The sequence below is a fragment of the Pseudorca crassidens genome, chromosome 10 (genome assembly GCF_039906515.1).
Source record: "Pseudorca crassidens isolate mPseCra1 chromosome 10, mPseCra1.hap1, whole genome shotgun sequence".
NCBI lineage: Eukaryota > Metazoa > Chordata > Mammalia > Artiodactyla > Delphinidae > Pseudorca > Pseudorca crassidens.
In genome coordinates, this window is record NC_090305.1 from 17,626,980 (window position 1) to 17,644,673 (window position 17,694).

At 36.8% G+C, this 17,694-nt stretch overlaps 1 pseudogene; it reads left to right on the forward strand.

The window, feature by feature from the left end:
• The window catches only part of LOC137232657 (uncharacterized), a 976,682-nt pseudogene that overhangs the window by 578,461 nt on the left and 380,527 nt on the right, over positions 1-17,694 (forward strand).

Consider the following 17,694-nt stretch of genomic DNA (forward strand, 5'->3'; position numbering starts at 1 on the left):
ACATTTGACTAGATGACATATTATAAAATCATTCAAGGGTGAGGATTCTATGGCTAACCAGAAATCATGTCAAGAGTATTAGGGCTTTTAAGTAGAAGACTGGAAGGAGGTGATGCTAAATTTAACCAAATAATTAATTTCTAGTGGTAGACTGTATCATAATCGTCTGCAAATGTTTTTGAATACATCCCATATGCATGGCACTGTGCATTAGGGTGGAACACACACACAGAAAAATGCAGCAGACATTGTTCCTGCCCTGAAGGAGTTTTCAATTCAGTAGTAGAGACATGTATATGAGTAACATTACATCATAGGATTAAATTAAATTAACTAATGTCATAATGGAGTCACAATCAGCACAATGGCTGGTTTATGTCCATTTTAGTTAGCTAGAGTTTGGTAATTACAGCTGCTTACTGCATCAAAAACAGGATCATTTTTGGAAGTGAAACAATGCCTTAAATAGTTGCCAGAAGTCTATTTAGAGAGTTGAGGTCTACTTGTTTATCGCAGAGAACATTTTATGTGCTCTCTAGAAACACTTTAAAATCCAACACATCCTCCATTTTGAATTTCCAGGAAGCAAAAGAGATTCACTCAAGATAAAAGGAGGTAATTTAGTGGCTTAAAACAACCATTTTAGTTTGCTTACAGTTGTGTGTAGGTCACGGATTTAAGAAGGACTCAGCTGGGCAGGGCATCTTTTATCCACATGAGATCACGTGGGTTTGGAGGACCTGTTTCCATAATACTTATTCATGAAGTATCATATCTGGCATCTCCTTGTTGTTTGATTTATCTTTCTCCACATGGTGTCTCATTTTCTAAGGTCTTTCCATGTGGTTTGAGCTCCTCATGGCAAGGTGGTCTCGAGTAGTTTTACTTTTTATCTGGTGGCTGGATTCTAAGAGGGCAGGACAGAAGTATCATTCTCTTAAAGGTTAGGCCCAGGAGCTGGTTTAACCTGACTTCTATCTTACTTCATTGGTCAAAGCTGTCATAGGGAACACTCCTTCATGGGAAGAGTATCAAAGAATTGAGGTCATCTTTTTTTTTTTTTTTTTTCCGGTACGCGGGCCTCTCACTGCTGTGGCCTCTCCCGTTGCAGAGCACAGGCTCCGGATGCACAGGCTCAGCGGCCATGGCTCACGGGCCCAACCGCTCCGCGGCATGTGGGATCTTCCCGAACCGGGGCACGAACCCCTGTCCCCTGCATCGGCAGGCGGACTCTCAACCACTGCGCCACCAGGGAAGCCCTGAGGTCATCTTTAGTATTCCACACACTCTTTGGGGCATGAGGTCTAATGTGAAATCATAATTCCTTGATTTTTCATTTGCTCATTTTTTTGATGAGAAGGAAAAAATAAATGGTTAATCCAACCAACTTTCTTAACAGCATTTAACTGGCATTTTGAATGAGACGATTCTTTGTGTGGGTGTATGCTAAAAATCATCGGATATTTAGTATATAGCACCCACTAAATGCCATTGGTGCCTCACCCCCATCATTGGACAATAAAAACACAATCCACAACATTTCAGAACTCTCCATGGTGGCACAGATAGTACTTCTCCCAGATGAAAACCATAGACCTGATATCTTAAGATGATAGATTTCCTAGAGAGGTGATGATCAGGTTACTCTGTGGGCTGTATTGATGTAGATAGTAATAAAATGACTAGTTTCTGTTCGTTCCAATCCGTACAATTCAAAGTTCTTACTCAGTACCTAGATCCTCTGTGTTTCTATCAATGGAAGTTGTTGTAGAGCTGTAGGAACATACAATATGCACCCTGCCCTCAAGCGGGATCTGACATTATTGGAGACATATTAGTCAATCTTCAGTGAAAAATACTTCATGCCACTTACAATAAGAAAAGGCATTTATTATGGGATATTCGGAAATGTAGAAAACTAAAGAACACACACACACACACCTTGGATCACACAATTCAGATGTACCACTGTTGACATTTTGATGGGTCTCATTCCTATTATTAATATGTGTATCTGTATGGAAGGACTTTATATATATGTATACATATAACAGATAATATCTAGTACCTTGTAATACTTGATAATAGAGATATGGTATTATATATAGCACTTTCTGTAATATGCTTTGATAACTCTTACCACTGAAAAGCACTGGAGTTAATTTTTAATATAAGACATTACTTAAATGAAGTGTTAAACAGAATCAAAGGGTAAAGAAGTGTGTATGGCGATGCTGACCAGGGTTAGTGAGGAAGACTCCAGGCTTCATCAGGAGCTTGGAGCATGGGTAGAGTTAGGATTAACAGGGTCCTAATCGATAATTTCATGATAAGAATGGGCATAGTATAATTAGAAGTCTAGTTTTTTTCTTTGTTATTTTTTCCTAACTTTGGTAAATACGATAATGTCTTACTAAGTTTTACGGAGTTTTGAGTTTGAAAATGGTAATGCCTTCAAGAGATATGGGGAAACTGGGAGCGGGCGTTGGTTTTTAAAATGCTCTCTCAAAGATGTCGTTAAAATCTGCATAGCAGTCTAAATAAACGCACAGGTGGAGTCAGTGACAGCTGTGATATATTGGTCCTACATGAAATGGTAGGGTGGGAGTTTCAGAAGTTGGTGAGTGAGGAAATAATAAAAGATACCCTCTAAAGAACACTTATTATTCGCAGTGAGTTCAACTCCAGAATTTCTGTTTCTTTCCCAAAGTGAAAGGAAGGAAACAAAGCCTTCTCTTATTGTTTTCAGTTTACTGCTATAGTGATAAAGGAGACAAGAGAGTTATTACCAACTACCTGGACAGTAAATATTATATTCTAAACAATAATGCATTTACTAATATTACCCATGGTACCAGTAACTGAAATTACTAATGTACTAATAAAATAAAAATAATGCAGATGAATGTAAGTTGCATGAGGCCAGAAACTGTGTTTTGTTCTCTTCTGTCTCCTAACCACTCAACAGTTACTAGCGTATTGAATAATGTTGAATGAAAGATTCCACATTAAGAAGAATGTACTCCCTTATGAAAAATGGGAGAAGAAGTAAATGGCATGAGCAAAAACAAGGAACTACTTTATAGCAAATGTAAATTTTTGCCTATCGAAACTGGCTAGTAAAATGCTGTTTTTATACTATGACACCTTGGTTGAGTATAACCTCCCCAGCGGCTAATCCAGAAAATCTTTGTGTAAGCAAAACAGCCTTGAGATTCTTGCCTACATTTTTGGTTAATCTAGTTATAACTTATTTAAGACAATGTATTCAAAGTGACTAAAAGATTATTTTGTTAAAATTTGAGAGTGACTGTTATTAAAATTCATGCAATTACATAAAGTAGAAAGCCAGAATATGGTAGATAGAGAAACAACACATTATTTTAAACACCACTTAGTCTAGGATAAATTAGATAATAAGCACTATATAAATACTTGTTATTGAATGAACAAATAAATGGTTTGTTTGTATTATATCATAATGAAGATGAGTCAGTAGGGGAAAAAAAAGACTACTAAAGGTGGTTTCTAAAAGAAATAAGCATAAGCACTATTTACAATAGCCAGGACATGGAAATAACCTAAGTGTCCATCATCGGATGAATGGATAAAGAAGATGTGGCACATATATACAATGGAATATTACTCAGCCATAAGAAATGAAATTGAGTTATTTGTAGTGAGGTGAATGGACCTAGAGTCTGTCATGCAGAGTGAAGTAAGTCAGAAAGAGAAAAACAAATACCGTATGCTAACACATACATATGGAATCTAAAAAAAAAAACAAAACCAAAACTGGTTCTGATGAACCTAGGGGCAGGACAGAAGTAAAGACACAGAGGTAGAGAATGGACTTGAGGACACGGGGAGGGGGAAGGGGAAACTGGGACGAAGTGAGAGAGTGGCATGGACATATATATACTACCAAATAGTGGGAAGCAGCCGCATAGCACAGGGAGATCAGCTCGGTGCTTTGTGAGCACCTAGAGGGGTGGGATAGGGAGGGTGGGAGGGAGGCTCAGGAGGGAGGGGATATGGGGATATATGTATACGTATAGCTGATTGACTTTGTTATACAGCAGAAACTAACACAACATTGTAAAGCAATTATACTCCAATAAAGATGTTTAAAAAAAGAAAAGAAAGAAGCATACTAAAAGAATTTTAGTTCATGCTTATAAACTTTTTATTAAAACATAACCATTGCAAAATAACCAGGATAGACTCATAATGATAAATGGACCAACAAATCCTGGTCAAATGAAAATAATATTTCTGAGTTAATTGGTAATTCTAATGCCTCACTTGATAAAGTCAATATCATAAGTAACGTTGTTATTCTACACAGTAGGAACCATAAGTAGAGTCACTATTTTAGGGACAACAGTGGTTAAATTTTAGTGGTCAAGAGAATCAGTTGAGAAAGTTGTTAAAAGTCTGATTTCTGGCTCTCAACACTAAATGATCCTCATTCAGCATGTCTGGGGTCAGGTGTCTGATTCTGCATTTGTAACCTCCATTTCAGGTGATTGCTGGGTAGGTGATCTGCGGTCTACATCTTGAAAAACAGTTCTTGGAATGTTTGCTGCTCTGCCCCTGCTCAGAAGATTCAAACTGTAAGTAATTAATGGACCCAAGATACTGTTATTTTGGGGGGACTTTTTTGTTGTCGTTTCTGGGCATTCTTTTGGGGCTTGCCCTCCAACTAGATTAAATTCCCCTAAAATCTGCTTTGCCTTGTTAAAATAACTACCCTCACTCACTCAGGACTTATGTTCACAAGTAAGACTGGTCTGAAAATTCCTTTCTTGTGTACTCTTTACTGGGTTTTAATAACCATGGTATATATGTCTTCCCTTTCTGTGCTATGGAGGCCGTTAAGTTGCATTAGAATCAACTGCTTTTAAAAGTTTGTAAAATCCCCCTATGAAACCATGTGGACCTGGTGATTTTGATAAAGGGGGAGACTAGATCTTTGAGCAATTCCTCTGTTTTTCTTTTATCTGTATTTGAACTGTTTGGCTGTTTTATCACTTCTAGAGTAAATTTTACATTTTTGAAAACTGTAGGTTTCATTCGTATGTTCATATGTTTTTGTTTGTGCAGGATTTAGTAAGCTAGTTTCATATGCTTCTCTGAATTTTACCCATTTTATGAATATTCCCCTCTCTTCCTTATTTTGTGTATTTTTTTCATATCTCACTCTTTTCCCTTCAGTTAGCTTATAGGTGAGTCATGGAGAAAATGACAGCAAGTAATTTAAGCAATAATTTTTTAAATTAGAAAAATAATTTAAAATGAGTTCCAAAAAAATTTAAAAAAATAGAGTTTCCTCAAAGATGGGAAAAGTGTACACAAATACACGTATGAATCTGCCATTTTCCATTCTAGTTAATCTTGTAGTGCCCTTGGCAAATGGGGCCTGTTCTAATGCATTTATACTTATATAGAAATATAAACAAAAGAATGCGGTTCTATTTTACTAATGGTGTATACTGATTAAAAACTATATATACATATATAGTTTTTACACTGATGTGTTAATGTTGATTATGTTTTGAATATCTGTTAATCTATATGCAGGCATACCGCCAAAATATTGCAGGTTTGGTAGCAGACAACTGCAATAAAATAAATACTGAAATAAAGCGGGTCATACAATATTTTTGGTTTCCTAGGACGTATAAAAGTTAAGTTTACATTATATTGTGGCCTGCTAAATGAGCAGTAGCATTATGCTGAAAAACCAACGTACCTGCCGTAATTAAAAATTGTATTGCTAAAAAACGCGACCCATCATCTGAGCCTTCAGTGAATCCTAGTAGCGACATCAAAGATCACCAACCACAAATCACCATAACAAATAAAATAATAATGGAAACGTTGGAAATATTGTGAGAATTACCAAACTGTGACACAGAGACACAAGGCGAGCAAATGCTGTTGGAAAAGTGGTGCTGATAGACTTGCTCGGTGAGGTCTGCCACAAACCTTCGATTTGTAAAAAAAAAAAAAATGCAATATCTGCAAAGCGCAATAAAATGAAGCACAGTAAAGCGAGGTATGCCTGTATCTATCCATAAATTTAACTTGATTAAACTTTTTTCACATGGTAAGAATGCTTACAGATTTGTAAAATTCTCCTAAGCATAAGCTAGGGTTGAGAACAGGAAATATGGCAGAATGAGGTCAATAGAATAGCAATGAGTTGTGTTCTGTGCATGTTGGTGTCAGATGGTCATTTGTGCTCACTGAACCCTCCCTAAGTCTTAAATGTGACTGTTATTAGTCATCATTTTGTTGACTGGTCTAAAAAGAAGGAGAAATAAAATAATATTAAGTGTCTTAATTATACTGGGTAATATTAATCACATTTCAGTTATTTCATTCTAATAGGTATAGTTCTGTTAGTCTTATGGTACAAATTTGAAGAAAAAAGATACTTAAAATTGGTCTTTTTTTGTGTGTAAAAGTAAAATTCCCTTTTTTTTTTTTTGCAAAGCTCATTTGTAGCACTAGGGAGGTCACTTCCTATCTGTAGGTCAGAGATGGATTGAATGCAGAATTCTAATAACTTTTTCAACACCTGTTGACACCTGTAGTCTTTTCTTTCCCTTGGTGTGTGTGGGGTAGGGTGACGGCTCTAGTTATGTGCAGAATTGCTATGAAGATGCCCTCTGTCATGATAGGTGCCAGGTGCACTGCTAGCACTCAATAACTAATGGATAATGATAGGATATATTCACACCTTGGAAATGAGGTGGTGAATTTTTTGAATTTTCTGATAGAGTTCAGCACAATGAGAATCCCCACGGAGGTACCCGGAGTGAGGATCTGTCCCTGCGATAGCAGGTGATGACAGGGGACTCTGTTTCAATATGTTTTGGACAGGAAATCACAGCTTTGGTCTGCTGAAGCTGGCGAGTTTTCATCACTTATACACCAGTGGTGTTATAGACTTGTGGAATCTGTCATTCTGAAAGGATTCTGGAAGCCAAAGAGTGACTCTTACCTCAGATGACATTGGCGTCCCCTGGCACTGAAAATTAAATGTATGAAGTGAGAACTTCTCTAAAAACAATAAAACAAACACAATTATGAGGGCAATAAGAAAGTGGTGGTGTTTGTCAAGTTGAGGCTGGAAAGAGCTTTTGTTCTCATTTATAGCAACTCAAATTACTACACAAAGTAAAGACAGACAACGTTTGGAGTGAAATTAATCCTATTTAAATTCTTTAATAACTTCAGATTCTTTTTAAAAATTGGTTACTAGACAGTGGGAGTTGGATGCCAGACTGGTATCTAAAGGCCATTGGTCCCCTGCAAAAAAAAAAAAAAAAAAAGTGGAATTATAAGTATATTAGTACTCCAGCGGGAATGTGTATTGGAAGGCTTTATTAAAAGTGACCCTGATTTACTTGTTTTGAATTTCTCCATGAAGACTACGGAGTCTGTTACTATTTAGTGGGCCTCATCCAATATTAAGTGTGAAAAGTGGAGAGTACTCCATCAGTTTGGGGGTTTATGTTTTCCCACTTGTACAGCCCCAAGGGCAGCTCATTTCCAGGGAGTGAGGTGAGGACAGATGGGACCAGTCCACCTGCCCAATGCCTCGCAGAGTCACCTGGCTTAGGTTAGAGAACCATGGCAACTAAAGACTTCCTATGCTCACTGAGTCACCGCTTGGCTGTGCAGTCCTGGCCAGTTCCTGAGGTCCTGTCTGACCTAAAGTTCTGTTCTCTATGTGTTAAGAAAAAGGACAGGGTCAGCAGAGTAGACACTCCAGATCATGCTGACCTGCGATCCTAAGATAGGGACATTGGACTGTTTAAAAATAATGATTTCCCTTCTAATCTTCTCCTTGTATATATATTCCTCTTTTCTAATTTGCCCCAGTTCCTTTCACTGTTTTGAAAACAGTTGCTTTGCTGAACCCCTTGTTGGGGTAAGCCTAGCTTTCACAAGCCATATTCCTCTGTTTGAGAGATTGCACAGCACTCTTTGAAAATGTTTTCAGGTATTTTGTGTTGGTTTACTTATTTTGCCAGCAAGATTTCAGCCCCTGAACAGACTTTGTGTAGCCTTATGAAAATGCTGTTTTACTACCCTGCTGCAAGGCTGTGAGTTTATCACAGTCCTAAATTTGGAGATAAACCCTGATTTATCTCAATATTGGTTGATTCCTGGTCCTCTGAAGACAGCGTCTGTGATTAAACTTCATCCTTCCTTTCCCAGATCCAGTGTCTACCTCTAATTTGTTCCTGGTGAGTGACAGCAAGTTCATAGCCTCAGTTAGAGTTTTACTTCTTTCATTTGTCAAAGCTGCCTTATCTTTCCTTTCTGTGTGTCTTTTTGTTTGGGCATGCATTTGAGAGCTTTAAGGGTTTTGTCTTAAGATCCCTGGATTGGAGGCTTTAAGTTCCCAACGAGGATCGCCCCGCAGTCAGCAGCCCTGCCTCTCCACACTGCCCCATCAGCAGGATCACTTAGAGCAGAAGCAGGCCCATCCTTTCCCTGGAAGGACCACCCCTTTCCCCAGAAGGACCACCGAGACAGCTTATACAGTTGTGTGCGCTGAGAGAGGCCCCTGTTGGCCTGCACCTCCAGAGTTTACTTTTCAGGCTTAGAAAAGCCCACGGACATTCCACACTATATCACCCATTTGCAAAAATACTAGATGAAAAATGCAGAAATGAAGCAAGTTTGTAAATTAATGGAGGATGAGCTCCTGTGACTCTGTCATCCTCTTCCTTATGAGTTTTCAGATGTTTAGCCCGTGGAATTTGCAGTAGAATCTTATAAGAGCAGGAGTCTTAAGCCTTTAGGTTTGTCAGTGCAAGTGAGTTAAGGGGCTTTTCTGAACAAGAGTGCTAAAATTTCAAACAATTCCTTTGTTTTTGACCTAATGATAAATGTGGAAGAGAAGAAACCATTTTGTTTGCTTTCTCAATTCTAAACAGTTTACCTATGGATGTATGTGTCCAGAGTCTGTATAGGTGATGGTCTTGGGACCAAAGGAGGAGATGAATCTGAGCTCCCAGAGCTCAGAGACAAAGAACTGGAGGGACTGAGCTTTGAGATGTGGTCACTCTGACGACCATTGCTTGAGCCAAGCACTTGTCATTGTGTGTCTGGGTACAAGAGAACCAGGGAAACAAAACGTGCATTCAGCCTCATGGCCTCTGCAGAACCTCTGTTAGGACTGTGGGATCCTTCCTTTCATTTGACATGGGCCTCAGGTGGTCATAAACAGGTGCTACTCAGGGAACAGATGTTCTGAGACAAGGTAACCTGCATGTCACCCAGCTGTAATGGTTTTAGCTGTGGTACAACCTGGATTTCATACAGTGAGCTTTCTTAGGAACCAGGTTTGGTATATGCTTAGAAACAGAGGAGAGAGGAGAGGAGCTCCCCAACACAAGAATTCAGATGACTGCTCCAGCAAGAAGCTCCTTTCCAGAAAAATGAGGGAAGCAGCAGCAAAATGCTGAAAGGAATCAGTGATCATCGGAGCATCACTTCAGGCAATTGAGACAAAGAAATAGGTGGGAAAATGCCTCATAATTTGCCTAATAACTTGGATCTCTGGTTTTCTGTGAGAAGGCTATTTTAACAGGGACTTGTGCTGTTGAGAGAGAATGAGAGTTACAGTTAGTGTAAATGCTGAGGTCAGAAACATTACATATTAGGGGAAAATCCAACCAGACACATTATTTTTAGGCCCTTACATTTTCACTTAATTTGAATTATTTTATTTCTCTCCTTTCAATATTGACCAAATTAGTCTAGAGAGAAACACTCTAGTTGTTGCTGGTTTTTGGTTTCTCTCGTCGTTTTTTGGCCTACTACTTGATCATTTGAATATTTTGAGGCATATAAACCATTTCCCATCTCCTAAGTTAAGAATTAAAGATTTAGAATGTAGGTAAACCGAAAAATTATAGCTGAGAAAAGCTGCTACGTCTCCTTGGAAGGAACGTTGTCCTTTTTCACTTTTTGTTTCTTTCTTTGTAGTTAGTCTTTGTCTGAAATTTTAACATTTATTGTCCACATGGTTATAATCTCTTTGGGGGCACCAAAATCATGAGACCTGTCTTATTTTCAGACTCTCACAGCAAGATTATTTCTTAGAATGCATTTCTCAAAACATATATCACAGGCAGTAATTTGTACTTGTTTCAACTGGGAGTTTTGTAGCAGTGGTTCCTGTCAGTGGGACAGCGTTCATTGTTAGGTTGGTTCAGCATCATATCGATTAGTTCTTCCTTCCATACTCCAAGGACACTGGTTTTCCTTTGCAGACTATATCTTGAGTCAGTGTTAAACTTTGAGTGTTAAATCTCTTGTAGACCTCTCCTTTGTATGGCTGAAGGGAATTTTCAACTTACCCGGCATTCTTGTATATAACAGAATTACATTTTGTGTTCCCAAATGCTTTGTACCATTGGCATTGTTTATTTTGGTTTGGGAGTCCTATGGACCTCTAGATCTAGCTGCTTCTCCTAGAAGCTGTACAGTAGATTTCCAGAATGCCTATTGAATTAAATAAAGATTTACATTCATCACAGAGTTTATAATTTAAGAGGTTGTTGTGATCTTGTTTTTCCAGATATACTAATACAGTCAGAAAAATCTCCCATATGAGTGTTTGTACCTCTCCCCTTGCCATCACCTTACAACGGGATGGTCCCTTGGCCCACTGAATTAGAAACAAGATTAAAAAAAAAAAAGTCATCCAGCCACATCTGACTAGCAGAGACACTGGAAATAGCATGTCATTTTTAAGTTAAAATGTTCTACTTTTTGTAATGTTTTCATTGTAAAATGTGGGAAAGGATGACATTTGGCTGTCAAAGATAACATTTCTGAAACTTTTGCATTTCTACATTTGAGATTTTAAGTTTTGTTTATGACGTTGACAAAGTATCTTAGAGCATTAATACAGGATTTATAAAAATAAAAATTGTTTCCTTTACTGTATATATTTAGGATTTTTGCTGCTAGGTGTCCTAAACTCATAAAAGAGTTTCTGTAATCCAAATCACCAAACTTATTCAGTTTTATCTGTACTTTGAAATACACTGCATTAAATATGGTGAGATGGTGGGAAGCGTTTACTTTATGTAGCACTGCAGGTAAATTACCACATCCACACCCCTCGCATCCCCTCCTCACCCTGGAAAAGTCATTGACAAGACACTTCAGATGGTATGGGCTCTACAAACATGAAGATTGTGTAACATGATGCAGCATTATTGACCCGTTCAACTGCCCCATCCCACTCCTGAGAACCCCTCCTTACCCTGCCCCGCAGGTAGGTGACCACTGGCCTTGATTTGCCTGGACCTCTCCCAATTTTAGTACCCAAAGTCTCATGTCCCAGGAAACTCCTTAGTCCCAGGCAACCAGGACAACTGGTCACCCTACTCTGCAGCCGTGTTCTGGATCATGAGCCTCCCCTAGGGCCATGACTGACACAGTCAGTGGTCTATGTTTTTGTCAAATTGGACCATTCGTTCACCTTCTCTGTCCTTGGGATTGTGAATGCTGAACTGAGAGAAACACACTGAGACTAGAAGTTGTTTGCAGCATTATTCTATTAAATGCAGTCCTTCAGAGCAGTGCCACATCGATTGCACATTAAAATCACCTGGGACACTTAAAACATACATTTTTGTTTGGCCTTGGCTCCCAAAACTGATTTAATTGGTTTGAAATGGGGCCTGCATATGGTACTTTAAAGCAGTCTTATCTGATGGTTCTAAGATGTAGCCAGAGTCCCCAGTCCACTGCTCTTAAAAAAAGATTTACAAACTCCCCAAACTTCCAGTATCGAGGCTTCTGGAAGTGCCTTGTTTTCTGCTATTTCTGAAGCCTGCTTATTCAACAGTTTCTTGGATTCCATAAGATACTCCAGTATCTTTCTAGTAAATCAGTTAAAAAAAAAAATCTACCTTGAATTGTTTCCTATTTTTGACAACAAAAGGAAACATGAATATTATAAAACAAAGTCAGTTTTTCTAAGTTTTCTACTTTGGGTGAAGCAGTTGGAGAAATAGATCAAAGCAGGGTGCAGTAATGAAGGAAAGACTTGTGCTCAGGACCCAAAGAATAACAGTCTTATAGCTAAGGCCAAAGCCTCAGCATAGCATACATTAAACATTCAAGCATTATGAATTGAATGAATGAATCAGTGAATTCCACAGCCCCATACTATGGAATATGGATCAAAACCCATATGATCGTTTAGAATTAAGTTCTAGGAAATATTGTCACCCTAGATAAAATGAAAAGAGTATTAGTTTAAAAATAAAATATTAGAACAGTTGTAGCACTCTGTTTTCTGTTATTTTGCCTCCGTTGCCAGGAAACTTAGAACCAAAATTATGCTTAATTAGTAAGCATATTTCCCTAAGTTTAAAGCATTTTTATTTTTCTGTTCCTTTCCAAAGTTTATATTTTATAAAGTTTAATTTTGTTTTAATTCAAATTGTTCTATTTCGTGAATCTCACATACTAAGCTATTTTTTTTTTTTTTTTTTTTTTTTGCGGTACGCGGGCCCCTCACTGTCGTGGCCTCTCCTGTTGCGGAGCACAGGCTCCGGACACGCAGGCTCAGTGGCCATGGCTCACGGGCCCAGCCGCTCCGCGGCATGTGGGATCTTCCCGGACTGGGGCACGGACCCGTGTCCCCTGCATCGGCAGGCGGACTCTCAACCACTGCGCCACCAGGGAAGCCCTAAGCTATTTTAAAGTTTCTTTTGAATTAAAATGTTACAGACTAAGAAGAAGAACAAATACAAGAATGAAGTGTTCATAAGACGAAAGCCACTATTAATACTCATAGGACATGGCTTATGGAAATTAAAGATCTTCTTTTAAATTACGAACGCTGATAAAGAAGTGCTATGATAATAAATTTGGGAAAAAAATATCAGAATGTAGACTAGGAAATATTTTCAGAACACGTTTAATGCAAAAAGTTAATATTTTTAATATAAAAACTCATAAATAAAAATATAAAAAGATAAAAGATAAAACTCCAAGAAAAATGGGCAAAGATCATGATATAACAATTCACAAAATGAAAAAAGGCTAATAAGCATATCAAAACATGTTCATCATTACAAGTAGTCAAAATAAAGTAAATTAAGACAAGAATGAGGTGTTTTGTTTGTTTTTCAAAAAGGCAGAGATTTTTAAAATATCCAAGGTAGTCAAGAATTTTGTAGAAAAAAGAACTGTTTGTTGGGATCACTAAATGGAAATGGAACAATATTTCTAGAGGACAAATTGGTAATACGGATTAAGGTATTCATACAGTTCTACCCCTCTAAATGTTAGTAGAGTTGGCCCTTTGTATCGTGCGTTCCTCACCTGAGGATTCAACCAACCATGAATGGAATATATTGAGGAAAAATAAAATCCAAAATGTTCCAAAAAGCAAAACTTGAATTTGTAGTGTGCCCTGGCAACAATTTACATACATTTACATTGTATTTACAGCTTTTACATAGCATTTATACTGTATTAGCTATTATAAGTAATCTGGAGATGATTTAAAATATATGGGAGGATGTACATAGGTTATGCAAATTCTAGGCCATTTTATGTAAAGGACTTGAGTATATGCAGATTTGGCCCTGGCACCAGTCACCCATGGATACCGAGGGATGATTGTACTCATACCTCATGTATGTTATAAATGTTATATATAAATTAAAAGCAAATACATATGGTACATTTTCACTCTGTGTGTGTACACACACATACCTACAACAAAAATTTTACTAGGATATTGATCCGTACTACCATTATTGATGATTTTTATTGACCTTCCTGTAATTCCTACATTTCTTTAATACATGTATTATTAAAAATCAATAAAATTATGTCCAGTAATTGGTAACCAATATATGTAAAAGCCATTCTCTTGATTTAATACTATTCTGAAGAGTTTCACTATAGTCTTTATAGCTGTATTAGTTGTTTCCCACAGGTATGTATAATGTTGAGAAATTGGACGTGTATATGTAGCTGTTGTCCTATGATGGAAGCTGGATGGTCTTGGCCAGACTCTGAATTTATTATTAGTGGTTGAAATATATCCATGAATTGGGAAGGAGAGGGTGCACGAGAGAAGAAACCTATTGTGTACTTTTAAATTCTTTGCATAACTACAGATGCATGCGTTGGTTATAAATATTGTAGACAATCATAAATTTGTATTTGAGCTTTTTTGTTAGAATTGGTAGGCTTTACTACCATACCAGAAAATTAGGATACAAACCCTAATTATGATAACCCACAGAAAATCTCTTTTGTGGACTAAAAGCTATAATCAAAGCCTTTATGTGAATAGTTACATTTTGGAACAGAAGGCATAGTTTAAATGTTGGGAATATATTGATCATTCATATTTCACTGTGAGCATTGCCTGTTCCTTAGACTATTAAATATTCTTATATACATATGCTTAACAGTATGTGTAAAACCAAATTTTGTAATGATTTGTTTGACAGAAAATTTTAATAAAGTTTATTAATTTGGATACATTATTAAATATGAAGTATGGGACTAGGTGCTTTATGTATTATGTCATTTAATTCTCTTATTAACCATTCAAGGCATGTAGCATTATTCCCATTACAGAGATGATGAAAATAAGTAGTTTGCTTGTAAAGGAATTATCTTTTGTCATCACTTTTATTTTAAAAATATATAATTAGAATCTGTAATCCTCTAAATCCTGTGATTGTTTTATATATGTATTTTGCACAATAGATTTTTTTCTTGCAGGATATGCATTTTAGGTGATCATAACCTCTCTGTATACGTATTAGTATATTCTAGAGTAAGTAGAATTTGAGGTTATTGCTTTTGAGTTTTTGCTCATAATTTTGCAATGTGTACTACCATGAATTTATTGCAACTATTAATAATTGGTGAGACTTCTGAAGAACTCCATTAAGCATTGAACATGGTCTTTCAAATTCACTATTTTACAACATCACACCTAACTAAAATATAATACAGGGGAAAGTAAACTATAAAACAATAAATTACACATGCATTACATTTTTATATTAATGTCATGAATGATCTTATTCTATTTTATTTAACTAGAACCTGCATTTCCAAAAAACTCCCCCAGGAATTTTGATGCAGCCAGTCTATGTGATGCTTTTTTAAAATCCCTAAAGTGTTCCATGGTTAAATAAGTGTGCAGAATGCTGGGTTAAGTGAAATTAAACAAGTTATTTGGTGTGGGACTTCACAGAATTTTTAAATGGCAGATATATTTGTAACTCACCCTAAGAAAACTACAGTAGGTACCATTTCTCAAGTTTGACCACAGAGTCCTATTTAAAGGGAACATACCTTGGGACTCGAGTCCTGGGAAACACTCTGAGAGAAGAGTTTATAACATCTGGACCTGTGTTGCTAGAGTGGAAATAATGAAAATGGCTTTATTTTTGGCAACCAGAAGGCACTCTCAGGCTACACTGCCATCCCCAAATGGGCAAATATTTCTTAGCAATAACTGTCATACATACAAACAGTACTTCTGTCCCTGTTGGTTTGCTATCTCAATATATGATTTGAATTTAAAGGCCATTTGAATGCGGAGTCTATTAGCATATGTATAATAATATTTGATAAACAAAACAGTATGCCATTTAACAGGGTCCTTAAACCTATATATTGGATTAACATGTCTGCCTCACTAAAAATTATTACTTTATAATATCTTTACTAGTAGCAGATAATGTTTTTAAGCAAAATTCAGCATCAAAAGTGACAAGCACAGAGGATTTTTAGGGCAGTGAAATGAATCTGTAAGATAATATAATGGTGGATACGTGTCAAAACCCACAGTGTGTACGACACCAAGAGAGAACCATAATGTAAGCTATGGACTTTGGGTGATAATGATGTGTCAGTGTAGGTTTATCACTTATAACAAATGTACCCCTCTGTCGGGGGCGGGATGTTGATATTGGGGGAGGCTGTGTATGTGTGGTTATGGGAAATACACCTTCCATTCAGTTTTGCTGTGAACCTAAAACTGCTCTAAAAAATAGTGTATTAAGTGACAAGCATATACGTTTTCAAAACATGAAGGAGAACCTCTTCTTTCTCTCTTCTAATGGAGGCATAAGTTGAATGAAGATGAAAGAACAGTGTAGTTAGGGAATATAATGGATTTATAGAAACTTTATGCTCCAAGCACATTTCACATAAAAATAGGTCAGGAAAAACCTTTGCACATGGATGGAAAATCACAGCACTGCTGGTACCAGATATCTCAATGGCCAGAAATTCTTCACATGCAGTTCCTTTTTCATATCGTTATTACGTACAGATAGGAAAGTCAGTTTTTTTCCAGAAAAGAGCAAATATGCAAAAAAAGTCCCTAAAATAGTACTGATATCCAAGTTTGACATTTCTTTTTTTATTGAAGTATAGTTGATTTACAATGTTGCGTTAGTTTCAGATGTACAGCAAAATGAGTCAGTTACACACACACACATATATATTTTCAGATTCTTTTCCATTATAGGTTATTGAATATAGTTCAATAGTATTGAATATAGTTCAAGGTATTGAATATAGTTCCCTGTGCTATACAGTAAATCCTTGTTGTTTATCTCTTTTATATACAGTATAAGTTTGACATTTCTTGAAATTAAAATTTATTTTAATGGATTTACAGCTTTTAGTCAGGAGTACAGGTTTTCCATACAACCCCTGAGTCAGTAATAGAAATGAAAAGGGTAACTTGGAGGGTATATGATTTTAAGGATAATGAGTTTAAATGAAAGATCACTTAAGGAGGACTGTGGACAAAGCACATGAAATCTAGAAAAGATTTTTGCATTCTACCTGATCGACTCATTCCAGATTCTAAGTCTCAAGTATAAATGTTGGCATTTGAGGATGCATGGCCATCTGTTTTCATTTTTATTTTTACTTATTTATTATTAAAAAATTATTGAGTATAATTGACATACAATATTATATTAGTTTCAGGTGTACAACATAATGATTCGACATTTGAATACCTTGCGAAATGATTACACAATAAGTCTAGTTATCATCTGTCACCATACAAAGTTAATACAATATTATTGACTACATTCCCCATGCTGTACTTCATATCCCCATGACTTATTTATTTTATAACTGGAAGTTTGTATTTCTTGGTCCCCTTCATCCGTTACATCCCCTCCCCCCAACCTCTCTCCCCTTTGGCAGTCACCAATCTGTTCTCTGTGAGTCTGGATCTTGTTTTGCTTTTTATTTGTCTGTTTGTTTTGTTTGTTAATTTTTAGGTAATGTCAAGATTTAAGGCATTTGGTCACCTAAAGATACATTGTTTCCATTTAAAAAATTCTAGCACTGGTACTAATCTCAGGGAAATTAGTAACTGACCAGGCAAAAAACCCAGATTATCCTAGATCTTCCTAACTCAGACGCACAAATCCATCAATTTAAGCCTTTTTGACATCTAGGTTCTTCATGGAGAGGTCAAGGTATTGGGTTGCAATGGAGAAAGAAGGCATTACTCCAATCAGTTATTCTCCCTTCTTCCTGTATTCCAAGGATGGGGCCCTTACGATTCAATGATCCTTCCTTAGCATACCGTTGGCCAGTGACGGATGTGATGATAATGACCTATCTATGATTTTG